The sequence below is a fragment of the Pelodiscus sinensis genome, chromosome 4 (genome assembly GCF_049634645.1).
Source record: "Pelodiscus sinensis isolate JC-2024 chromosome 4, ASM4963464v1, whole genome shotgun sequence".
NCBI lineage: Eukaryota > Metazoa > Chordata > Testudines > Trionychidae > Pelodiscus > Pelodiscus sinensis.
Window position 1 is genome coordinate 122,764,845 of NC_134714.1, and position 13,208 is coordinate 122,778,052.

The 13,208-nt window shown below is 49.5% G+C and overlaps 1 protein-coding gene and 1 long non-coding RNA gene across 2 annotated transcripts in view; one reads left to right on the forward strand and one right to left on the reverse strand.

The window, feature by feature from the left end:
- LOC142829257 (uncharacterized) overlaps positions 1–663 on the forward strand; it is a 36,923-nt gene extending 36,260 nt beyond the window's left edge. Inside the window, exons 3-4 of the long non-coding RNA XR_012903691.1 lie at positions 84–149; positions 346–663. This is a non-coding gene — a long non-coding RNA (uncharacterized LOC142829257). The remainder of the gene's footprint in view (positions 1–83; positions 150–345) is intronic.
- Positions 1–13,208, reverse strand: part of LOC112547202 (solute carrier family 9 member C1) — a 384,930-nt gene that overhangs the window by 173,901 nt on the left and 197,821 nt on the right. The gene's annotated exons all lie outside the window — the stretch shown is intronic.

The window sequence follows — 13,208 nt, forward strand, 5'->3', positions numbered from 1 at the left end:
AGAGACCGAAGTGTTTTCCTACAGGTTTTTTGTATGTTACCATTCCTGATATCTGATTTGTGTGTATTTATTCTTTTATGTAGGGACTGTCCAGTTTGGCCAATGTATAAGGCAGAGGGGCAACACATTTCGAAGAACAACAGTTACAGGTAAATAACCGTTTTTCCTTCTTCGAGTGATTGCTCATGTCCATTTGAATGAGGTGACTCCCCAGCTGAACCCAAAGGAGGCAGAGTCAGAGACATTCCTGAGAAAAACAAGTCACCAGTATGGAAGCAACATAACTGAGGTAGCAACATTGCCCACATATGTGTAAACTTTCTCCTCTTATTGTCCTTTTCACAGAACTGAACCGAGTACTGCAGAACCGAGGGCAGCGTCACTTCTGGCTTGCTGGATAATGGCATAATGTGCAGCAAATGTGTGGACAGAGGACCACGTGGCCGCTCTACAAATATCAATGATCGGCACCTGCGCCACAAAAGCCGCAGAAGATGCCTGAGCTTTGGTAGAGTGCGCTCTGACCTGGGGCGGCTCCTTGTGTGCCAATACATAACACTCCCTGATACATGAGGAGGTCCATGTGGACAGCCTTTTGGCTGACACAGGAAACCCCTTCATCCTTTCCACAAAAGAAATAAACAGCTGAGAAGATTTGCAAAAGGGCTTTGTTCTGTTTAAATAAAAAGCTAAGGCTCCTTTTGCGTCGAGAGAATGCAGGGCCTGCTCCTTAGGGGAGCGGTGGGGCTTTGGGAAGAAAACAGGTAAATGTCCTGGGACATGTGGAATGATGACACCATCTTGGGGAGGAATGCTGGGTGAGGGCATAGTCTGACCCTATCCGATGAAAACACTAAATAGGGTGCTTCCATGGTCAGAGCCCGAAGCTCCGACACCCTGCGCACTGAGATAATGGATATTATGAATGCCACCTTAAACAATGGGTTCTTGAGTGTACACGTGGCTAAGGGCTCAAATGGGATACATAAGTCTAGTAAGCACCAGGTTCAGATCCCACTGAGGCACCGGTGCCCGCACGTGTGAGAACGACCTATCTAGCCCCTTGAGGAACCTCAACCACGGGGTTAGTGAAAAGGGATCTGCCGCCAACCCCCATGTGGAAGGCCGACAGGGACATCAAGTGGACCCTAATAGACGAGGTGGACAGGCCTGCCTGACGCAGCTCAAAAATACAGTCAAGGACCACTGGGATAGGGGCCAAGGATGGGTCTATGTCCCTCCTGGACACCCATAGGGAGAACCTCTTCCACTTAGCGGAGTAGGACAACCTGGTAGCCGGCTATTTGCTCCCCAGAACTGCCTGAACACCCTCAGAGCAGGCAAGCTCAGGCTGCGTTAGCCATGGACAAGCCACGCCGTCAGGTGGAGGGACTTGATGTTCGGGTGGTAGAGGAAACCCCCCTCCTAGGCTCACGTGATCAAGTCCGGAACTAGTGGGAGGGGTTGCAGCTCGTCCTACACCAGTTCCAGTAGCATGAGGTACCAAAACTGTCTGGGCTAGTCCGAGGCTATCAGGAGGACCCGACACTTGGACTGCCTGATCTTGGTTAGAACCTTGGGAACAATGGGTAACAGGGGAAAAGCATACAGCATGCCCCGTGGCAAAGGAGCGACACAAGCATCCCCTTTCGACTCTGCCCTTAGGCCCAGGAACGAGAAGTATTGGGGACACTTCCCCTGTTTGCCTCTGTGACAAACAGGTCCAGCTGGGGATGACCCCACTTCTGGAAGAGAAGTAGAAGGGTGGCATCTTACAAGCACCACTCGTGAGCTCTGAAGGACCTGCTCAGTAAGTCTGCCAGCGTTTTCTTGCAACCTGGCAAGTACGCCGTCTGGAGCTAAAAATTGTGAGCTATGCAAAACTCCCACAAGAGAACCGCTTTGCAGCACAGGGGAGAAAACCGAGGTTCGGCCCCTCCCCCCAAAGCTTGTTTATATAAAACACTGCTGACATGTTGTCTAGCAGCACCAATATAGATTTCCTTGAGAGAGTGGTCAGGAAGACCTTGCACACCCTCCTGACAGCCCTTAACTCCCTGATGTTTATATGCAAGGCCTTTTTGTGGGGAGTCCATAACCCCTGTGTCCTCTGGCGCTCTAACTGTGCGCCCCAACCCTCGCCGGAGGCATCGGTTATTAGTGTGACCAAGGGAACCGCCACCTGAAAAGGCACCCCTTTGCACACTTTGTCCTCCCGAGCCCACCATTACAGGGAGGCAATCACTTCCGGAGGCACCATCAGGATGGTGTCTCAATGTGCTTTGGCCTGGTTGAAAGACCGTGCCAGCCAAGCCTGCAGCGGTCTGAGTCTCAGCCTGGCGTGACGGACCACATACGTGCAGGTTGCCATATACCCGAGCTGTTTCATGCAATTCCGAGCCGTTACGAGTGGGGACAGTGTTAGGCTGCACACCATAGCAGCCATAGTTTGGAATCTGGCCCTGGGGAGATACGCTCGCCCCTTTCTAGCATCTATGTAGGTTCCCACAAACTCTATGTCCTGCAAGGGGGTTAGCAGCGACTTCTCCTTGTTGAACACGAGCCTGAGCTTTCTGAAGATGGTCCTTGTAAAGCGTATATGCACTTGTTCCCTCAACCACCCAAGAATGAGCCAGTCATCTAGGTATGGAAACACTTGGATCCCATGCCTCCTGAGAAAGACTGTCACCACTGCCATACATTTTGTAAAGACCCTGGGGGCAGTAGAGAACCCAAAGGGGAGCACAGGAACTGTTAGTGGCTGTGGGCCACTGCAAAATGGAGAAATCGCCTGTGACTTGGCCGTGGGGCCACGTGAAAATAAGCGTCTTTCAAGTCAAGGGCTGCGTACCAATCCCCTACTTCTAGAGCTGGAATAATGGAGGCCAGGGTCATCCTAAACCTTGCTTTTTTATAGCTTTGTTGAGGTTTCTGAGGTCCAGGATAGGACGAAGCCCTCCCTTGGGCTTAGGGATAATAAAATAATGGGAATAGAACTCCTTGCCCTCCCGATGAGGCGGGACCCTTTCCACCGCTCTCTTTTCCATGAGCAAGAGGACCTCCTGATGGAGGAGGGCCTTGTGAGATGGGTCTCTGAAAAGGGACTAGGAGTGGGTGAGGGAAGGCGAGGAACTCAGAAAGGGGATGGAGTAACCCATCCTTACCAAGCCCAGCATCCACTTGTCGGACATGACGTGGGCCCAGGCTTGGAAAAAAATGGGACAACCTGTCCCCAAACGGCGGGGTGATATCAGGGACTGGTACACAGTCCTCGGGCACAGTTTCAAAATGGCTGCTTAGACTGCTGGGTGGAGGGCTGACTAGTGCCCCTATCTGCATCAGCCCATGGGTGACGTTGCCTATTACGAGTGGAAGTGGCACCTGCCGCACTACCTATACCCCCACTCGAACTGAGAGGATGCCGCCGCCACTGGTCCAGCTGAGAAGGCTGGAACTACGACCTCCCCAGATGCCTAATCGGTAGCTGCCTCTGCTGAGGCACGGGGTGTGAATGCCTAATGACCTAAGCATAGCCCCTGTGTCCTTCAGACTATGCAGCCTGGAAGCCGTGTGTTTGGAAAAAAGGGCTCGCATATCAAAGGGCAGGTCTTGGATCGTGGACTGCATGTCTGGCAGGATCTCTGATACCTGCAGCCAGGTGCTTCGACACATGACCACACCAGAAGCCATGGTTCTGGCAGCTGAGTCCACCACATCCAGGCGGCTCATAGGGCCGTACGTGCTATGGTCCTCTGCTCTGTGACCATAGCTGCAAAGTCCTACCTAGCATCCGGGGGCAGCCTGTCCCAGAACTTATCCAACGCCTGCCACGTGTTATAGGTGTAGTGACTGAGCATCGCCTGCTGGCTGGCGATGCATAAATGGACACTGCCTGTCACATAGACCTTGTGCCCCAGCAAGTCAAGGCGCTTGGGCTCCCTGGCAATTGGCATAGGTCCAGGCTGCCCCGTCTCTCCTTCTGAGTGACCGCCTGGACCACCAGTGAACCTGGAACCGGATGGGAGTAGAGGTGCTCATGCCCCGACTGCGGAACGAAGTACCTCTTGTCAACCCACTTAAGGGTGGGGGTTATAGATACTGGAGTTTGCCACAAGGCGTTCGTAATCTTAGCCACTGTCTTATTTAGAGGTGGGGCCAACTTGGCGGGGGCATCCACAGTGAGGATGTTGACCATTGGATCAGAGTCCTCGGCCACAGGCTCCACTGGTATCCCCAGATTAGCTGCCAGCCTATAGAGCAACTCTTGATGAGCCCTAGCATCCATCGCCGACAAGGACGGGGCTGAGTTCTCCAGGGCCTCTTCAGTGGATGAGGATGACTCCCCCCTAACGTGCCCCGGGGTCTTCCACCATCTCTGGACGGGGGGAGGAGGGGTCGCCTGCGGGGTTTCCGCACAAGCGGGGTTGTCAGCCCCATCCCTCTTGGGCAAACTCTTCCTCCATACAGCTAAATTCCATGTCTATCGTGACAGGCTTCATGCTGCTGTATTTGAACCAATAACACAATCCTGCCGACTACGCCAATTGTCAGCTGACGGTCAGGGCAGTGTGTGTGTGTGTGTGTGTTACTGAGAAAAGGTTTCACACCCGTGACTTTACTGCTAGGACCGGGGTCCCATTGCGGAGGGCAGCCAACAGGCTGACAGATGCCCCAGAGTTTATGGGAAGAGCTTATTACATCTCAGATTTCAGCTGCTAGGATACAGGATCCCTTCGCAGCAGGCAGTCTAGGGAAGACTGAGAGATGCCCCAATGGATCTGTCACCTGGGAGTGACACGATCCAAAACGCCCAAGCTCTTCCTATACCTGTCTCTTATGACCGGCTGAAGTTCTTTTAAATTGTGCTTGGTTCTGTTACAGCAACTGAAGGAGTCAGGTTAAAACTTAAACAGTTACAGGTTTATTAAAGAAGCTTATAAATCATATGGTTACAATGGCTATTGCTCTATTTCTTAACTGCTAGCAAATATAGATCTTAAAAATGGTTACAAAGAAAATAAAGATAGAAAATAGAAATAATGGTACCAAGTGACAGCTTAATCTTTAAAGAACTCTAAGTCTATGTGTACACTTAAGACAAAGGATCACATCCAGGTACAACTTTTACCCCCTTCTGTGCCTCTCGACTCCAGCGGGTCAAGCCGGGGCTGGTCCCTCAATTCCTAGGAAAGACGAATACGAGGTGGGCGTCCCCGTGGAACCTCGGGAGGTCAAACACCTAACCCGACCAGCAGATAGATGGTAGATTGACACTCAAGAGTAAATGTGCTGCTGGACCCATCTTTATACCCATAGGGGCCCATATCCTCTTTCTTATCTAAGATGCCAAATTGTACTGGTCTGTCTCTGTGGTGCCAGTTCTTACAAGCAAGTTTCAAGTTAATTTACACTTGCAAGAGAGATAACTAAATTGTGCGTACTAGACATTTTTTACTGGGCGAGAGATTCCTCCCCCCGCGGATGGCTGTGTGTTCGTATCAATATGGGTTTTAGTCAAGGGCACTCCTTGGCAGCCTCTTGGTCAGCAATTGGCATATCTCTGTTTACAGCCATTCACGGTCACACAGCAGCCTGCATATCCTGAGCCTCCTGCTCCTGTATGCTTCAGGCAAGCAAAAATGGATGTTACAGGGGGGTTCCTGTCTGGCTACAGGGATAGCCACTGGGGGCACTTCCGCTAATGCCTCCTGCCTCTGTGTACCGTCCACTATAGAGGACGGAGGAGGTCTCAACATCGAAGCGGATAGGGTGCTCCTCTGATGGGAGACACTGGACGCTAGAGAGGGTGGCATTGGGCCCTGCTACTGATGGTATGCCCAGGGCATCCAAAATGGCCAGGGCGGTTGAGCTTGCAGAGACCACATCTGCTGAAAATCTTCCGGCACTGGCTGGTGCCGAGAACGTGAGCAATACCAGGACGAAAACCTAGACAAGCATCCTGAGTGCAGCAACTCTGCCTCAGACTCAGAGGAGTAGTCCAAAGCAGACCAGGGCGGTGCCGTGGAGGAGTGCTTGGAATGGAGACTAAGCCTATACCTAGACATGGACTCTGGCTTCCCTGCATGGGCCTGTCTAGGTGGATGCATTAACGGTGGTGCCGGAACTCTGGTGCTGGGCAGCTGCTGCACTGAACCGGGAGTGGAAGCTGCAGTTGGCGTCAGTGCTGTTGATGCCGGTGCCAGTGGCAGTGGCAGTGATGGAGCCTGCGGTGCCGTCGAGGCATGCGATGCTGGCGCCAGACGCGCACCCTGAGAACAGGCAGCAACTATCGGTGCCATACAGTTCCCCCACACGTGCTGGGGATCTGCTAGTGCCGATGCCGCCGGTGCAGGTGTCAACGCCGTCACCAACGTTGGCATTGGCATCGATGGTGGTACTGACCAGGCTACTGGCTTAGGCGCCGCAACCAGTGCCGCCATGGCCCCCGGTGCCGAAGGCGAAGACCCCTCCAAGAGCAGGGGTGACGAAGGGAAGGCTGTCAGTTCAATGAGCTCATGGGCTGCATTGAACGTCTCTGGAGTGGACGGATGGTGTGTGGGGATCGGACCCAGGCTCTGAGTATGAGGTGGGTCAACACTCCTCTGCACACTGACATGACTAGCTCTAGGGTAGTCCAGGCACGAGGAACTGTAGGTGACTAGATAGCAGTACTCAGAATGCACTCCGGATTTAAGGTTTATCAGTGACCGAAAGTACTACTGAAGCCACAGTGGAGTCAGCGTCCAAGTGTTGTACAATCGCATAATGGTTCATGAATGTAGCATTAGATGACCCTGTAGCCGCTTGACAGATATCACTCAATGGGAAGACTTGTATGAAGGCTGTAGATGTAGCCATTGTTCTCATAGAGTGGGCTTTTGGTTGGGATTGGAGAGATTTATTACGAATGGAATAGCAGGTGGTGATGCATGTTACTATAAGCGCTGCAATATGTTGGGTGGATAAGGCATTGCCTTTGGATCCTTCTGCAATTAATACTAATAGCCATTTTGCGCCACTCTCGGGTTCTGTCAATATAAAAAGCAAGAGCTTAACGTACGTCGAGTGTATGGAGACGACCTTCTCGCAAACAGGAATGAGGTTTCAGATAGAATGAGGGCAATACGATAAGTTTGTTAATATGAAACTTGGAACAAACTTTGGGAATAAAGGCAGGGTGCAGTTGTAATATCACCAAGTCTTTGGTAAACGATGCAAATGGTGGTGATGCCATCATGGCGGCAAGTTCACTAACTATACACACAGAAGTAATTGCTAACAGAAAAACCAATTTCACTGTGAGCATGTGGAGAGATGTCATGGCCAATGGCTCAAACGGGGGACACATTAGGGTATCCAGCACCAAATCCAGGTTCCAGGAGGGTGGTGGCAGTCTACATGGGGGATTGAGGTTCGTCAAACCTTTTATGAATCTTTTAATGATTGGGTGAGCAAATTCTGACACCTCCTTTGTGGAATGATGGAAGGCACTGATTGCTGCTAAATGTACTTTCAAAGAAGAGATAGAAAAGCCTGCTCGTTCCAGGTGAAAGACATAATCAAGGATCTGATGGAGGAGCAAGGCATACGTGTCAATTTGATTATCGGAGCACCAGACCACAAATCTTCGCCACTTTGAGAGATAAGTCATTCACATAGACTCCCTTCTACTATGCATTAAGACAGTTTTTACTTGTTCCGAGCAGAGATGCTCAGATGCTTTGAAGCAGTCAGGAGCCAAGCCACAAATGTGGAGTCTCTGGCCTGGGATGGAGGAGAGAGCGGCAGTTCTGAGAGAGCAGATCTGATAGAGGAGGAAGAGGGTAAGATAGTTTCAAGGACATTTGGTGAAGGAATAGATACCACAGTTGCCTCGCCCATACCAGAGCTATGAGAATTACTTGTGCAGAATCTGTGTTGATTTTCTCTGGAACTCTGGGTATGAGCACAGTCGGGGGAAATGCATAGAATAGTGACATCTTCCAGCTGATCAGGAATGCATCTCCCAGTGAACCTTTCCTAATGCTTGCCCTGGAGTAACAGTGGTGACACTTGGTGTTGTTGCCAGTGGCGAATAGATCTATTTGAGGAGATCCCCAGAGGGAGAAGATGCATCAAAGGATGTTTGCATGTATCTCCCACTCATGATCGTGAGGAAAATGCCTGTTCAGCGAGTCTGCAACAGCATCGCTGGTGCCAGGTAAGTAAGATGCTATTAAGGTGACGTCATTTTGAATGCACCAATTCCATAATTGGACTACTTCTGCAAAAAGCAACCATGAGCGTGACCCTCCTTGTTGATTCATGTAATACATCGTTGCGATGTTGTCAGTCAATATACTGGTGGTGGTTCCAGATATGTGGGAATGGAAGTGTCTGCATGCATGGAAGACTGCTCTGAGCTCTAGAAGATTTATGTGAAGAGCCGCTTCTGTTGCTCACCACCTGCCCTAGACCGTCATGCCATTCATATGTGCACCCCAGCCAGTGAGGGAGGCATCTGTGGTTAACTGATTCATTGGTTGAGAATGGTGGAACGAGACCCCTGCCATGAGATTGCGTGGTTTGATCAACCACAATAGGGATCTGCGAAAGTGGGCTGGAGGAGCTACTGACTTTTGAATGCTCTCTTTTGTCAGGATATATACCGATGCCAGCCAATGCTGGAGACAGCAGAAGCGTAACCATGCATACTGAACCACGAATGTGGTAGCAGCCATATGGCCCATCAGTTGCAGAAAAGTGAGCTGCAGGGGCATGCACCAGGATGGTTATCAGATCTTATATTGCTTGAAATCGTTCCATAGGTAAGTATGCCCATATCGAGACAGACCATAAAGTTCATAGGGGTTGGCTTGATTCTGAGTTAGCTCCACCTTGGACTTCTGCTCATTGACAGTGAGGCTGAGGGAGTTAAAAATGTCTGATCAGTGTGACCATGTGGGATGTCTCTTCCCATGATCGACCTTTTATGAGGCAGTCGTCTAGGTAAGGAAATATGATGACATCTCTGCAATGCAAATGTGCTTCCACTACTAAAAGAGTTTTCGAGAAGACCTTGGGAGCAGACACAAGGCCAAATGGTAGCACTCAATATTGGAAATGATCGTTGCCGACAACAAAACAAAGGAATCACCTGTGCGCTGGATAGATGGCAATGTGGAAATCAGCCTCTTGAAGGTCGATGGCTGCAAACCAGTCTCCATTGTCCGGTGATGGTATTATGGTAGTAATTGTCACCATTTTGAAGTGTTGCTTCCAGAGGTAGTGATTCAACTTCCGCAGATCGAGAATGGGCCTCCATCCTCCCGTTTTCTTCTGAGTTAGGAAATAACAGGAATAGAAGCCTTTTCCTCTGAACTGACTTGGAATCCTCTCTATAGCACCAATAGACAGAAGGTGATGGACCTCTTGTCTTAAGAGATCCTTGCAAGATGGGTCCCTGAAGAGGGACGGGGTTGGTGGGGTGGTGGGAGGAATGGAGGTAAATGGGATTGTGAATCCAGATGCCACAACTTCCAAGACTGGTTGGTCTGATGTTATGGTGGCCCAATGATGGTAAAATGGCTGTAGACGGTGGTGAAACAGAAGGGGGATCTGATGTTGTGTCCCGACAATATAAACTGTCTGTGTGCCCTCGACTGAGGAGTCAAACCTGCTGCTTTGTGGCAGACTGATTGATCGCGCAATCTGGCTGAACGCGTCTGCACTCCAGACGCTGCTTTGGGTGAGAATGGTCGTAGGGGTGGTGCTGCTGCCTTTGATATTGGTAATTGTATCTCCTTTGATATGAGTAGTATCTCTTGTATCTTTAAGGAGGAGTATACATCCTTAGAGTACGCAAGGTCGTATGCGAGTCCTTCCCTGAGTGGAGGACCTTGTCTGTCTTGTCTGCAAAAAGCCTCTGTTTCTCAAATGGAAGCTCTTCTACTTTACTTTGCAGTTCTTTGGGAACTCCAGCTGTGGCAAGCCAGGACGATCTTCTCATAGAGAGCGCCATAGCCGTGGAGCATGCGGCTGTATCCGCTACATCTAGGGCGATCTGTAACCCTGCCCTGGCCGATGTATAGCCCTCCTGTATGACAGATTTCAAGAGTAGTCTCTTGGAATCAGGGAGGTAGTGGACAAGCTCCATCAATTTCGAGTAATTATTGAAATTATGATTGGAAAGCAGAGTGGCATGGTTCACGATGCAAAGGAGTACAGTGGCCGATGAATAGACTTTCCTGCCAAAGAGGTCTAATTTTTTACTGTCCTTGTCTGCACAGTGTTTCTGTATTGTGGCATCTTGGACCTGTGCTGAGCCGCATCAACCACGAGAGAACTCGGTTGTGGGTGATTGAATAAAAATTTGAGACCTTTGGAGGGAACAAAATACTTTTTGTCGACCTACTTTCTCGTTGGTGCTGCAGAGGCAGGGGTCTGCCAAATTTCTTCTGCAGCCTCCATAATCACTTTGTCAATAAGAAGAGCGATTTTTGACTGCTGTTAAGGGTGCAGGTTTTTCAGCAGATGGTATTGCTTGCTCTGAACCTCCACCAGCTGTACCTCCTGAGATTCCGCAACCCACTTAAAGAGTTCCTGAAATTGTTTCAGGTTGTCTGGAGGGGACATGTCCCCTGGAAAAACCACTTCAACAGGGGAGGATGAGGACTGGTCTGTTGGGGATATATCGGGTTGTTGATCCTCCCCCTCAGATAACTGACCCTCCTCTGGTTTGGACTGCTGGGGTTGAGTAGCAGGGCTCTGTGTAGGCAGAGTTGGGAGATGCTCCTGCTGTTGTGAATGTGCCTTGACCGCAACATGCTGATAGGCAGGTGAGTGACAGCAGCATGGAGACCTCCTATAAGAATAAGATATGTAATAATGGTGAGAGGAACAGTGTGGTCTGTGGTAATGCTCATAATAATGCTCAGAGTGACTCGGTGATGAGCACCTGGATGATATAACGCTGCCATGCCATCTGTAATATATTGAGTGAGAGATCACATTGGTGAATGAGGAAAGTGTGGAGACAGCCTCGAGGATAGTGGTGGAGAAATCGAGCTGTGCCTATCAATGTCTCACATGCTCTCGTAGCAGCTCCCGATATGGAGATCTAAGACTACGCCAAGGGGAATGAGAGGCGCTCCATATCCAGTACCAAATGTTGCTCCGTATGGGAGAGTGATGAGTCGGCAGCAAGGGAAACAGTGCAGAAGAGAAAGTCGGAGATGGGGAAATAGGACACCGACAACTACATGTCTTATCAGCAGCTTTCCTCGTTGCTGATGTGGTGCCGCTCCTTGAAGTTAACCCTGCCTCCCCATTGTCCGGGGCCTTTGGTGCCGATGTCTGTGGCTCCACCGTCAATGGCACTGAAGTGTGCGGCACCGTCAGTGCTGAGGGTGTCGGCACTGCTGATGGTCGTGTCATCACTGGTGCTGAGGACGAATGGGTGAGACTCTCAGCTTGGGTTCCTGGTGCCGCTGTCGATCTCGGTGCTGACAGTGCCCTGATACTCAGTGCCGGGGTTGTCAGCTTTTTAGATTTAGCGCTCACAGATGTTTTTGAGAACACAGGGGCAGTGCCGAATGTACCCGGTTTATCCCCTCTGCTGATTCTGCTGACCGGTTCAGCGGGTAAAGGACATATGGGGTACACGTTCATTTTCTTTGCTGTGGTCACCCCCAGAGAAGAAGCTCTATGTTTCTGCGTCATACCCGCCTCTGAGCTCGGCCATGGAGCGGGGTCCAAAGGCTGTAGGGCTTTGTTAAATAAAATCATTTTGAAGCACATTTCTCTGTCCCTACATGCCCTGGCTGTTAGCTTGGAGCAATCCGTGCACTTTTGTGGGACATGCGCCTCACCAAGGCAATGAATACAGGCCGAATTGCAATCGGACGCTGGAATGGCCTCACGGAAAAGGGAGCACTTTTTAAAATCTGGTGAACCAGGCATTATAAAGTCCAACTAGGTATTGTGTTAGGGCCTAGAACTAAATATCTTTCTTTCTTTCTTTCTTTCTTTAAGGTAAAAAACCGCTAACAATTAAGCAAAGGTTTTTTTTTAAACTAACTAGAAAGAACTATAGAACACAACTTATTAAACTAAAACTAACTATTTTGGTGTCTAACTATTCACAGGAAACTCTGACCAGATGAGGAGAAGAGTGGAGGTCCACTTGTGACTGAAGACGGTTGAGAGGAACTGGTGGGAGCTGGACTGCGTGCAACAGGAGAGAGGAACGAACAGTGCGAAATGCTACCCACGCATGCACGGTCTAGCTGACTATAGCTATTGAAAGTCTCTGACCAATGGCTCTGGGACGAGCCCGACACCTTACAGTGGAGCATCCACGAGGACACCACTTGAAGAACTTTTTTTTTTTTTTTTTAACAAAGAGAAAGGAAGAGAAGGAAACTAAGTATATGCTAGTAGGGAGCTAAGTAACAACTGTAAAGTAATTAACTACAAAGTAGTGAGGTGCTCCTGAGTGCTCTGACTCATAGCCTAAGGTGGTAGAAAACGAATTAGTGGGGGGTTGGTTGATGGGTGAGCATTTCCCGTCAACACAGCATGGTGGAGATACTGTTTTAATTTGAGGCAAATTATGTCATCTTAGGTCATGTCTCCACTTAAGGGACAAATAATGCTCCTACAATTGATCTTCCAGGGTTCTCTGATAGACCTGCTGTGGGGCCACCCCAGAAAATTGATGCAAGGTATGTCAACTCCAGCTATGCAATTCACATAGCTGGATGTGCGTATATTGCATCAATTTTTTCTTCCAGTGAGGACCTGGCCTTAAGTTACGTAACTTACATAACTAATGGAACTTAGATCAACTTACACCATTAAGGTAGACAAGGTCTTTGTGATAAACTCTTACTTCCCTATGAAAGATATTGGGTCTAAAATGTTAATACATGATTACAATGAGGGCTAAAGATCAATTTTCCCAACAGTTTTCCTGAGATATGCCTATTTGTTTCACATCTTCATCAAAACCTTTAGAAAGCTATAGCTATTGGGTCTGCTCACATGATATCCTAAAGCACTGAGGCTGCGTCTAGACTGGCATGATTTTCAGCAAATGCTTTTGACGGAAAAGTTTTTCCGTTAAAAGCATTTGCAGAAAAGAGAGTCTAGATTGGCACGGACGCTTTTGCGAAAAAGCACTTTTTGCGCAAAAGCGTCCGTGCCACTCTAGATGCGGTTTTGTGCAA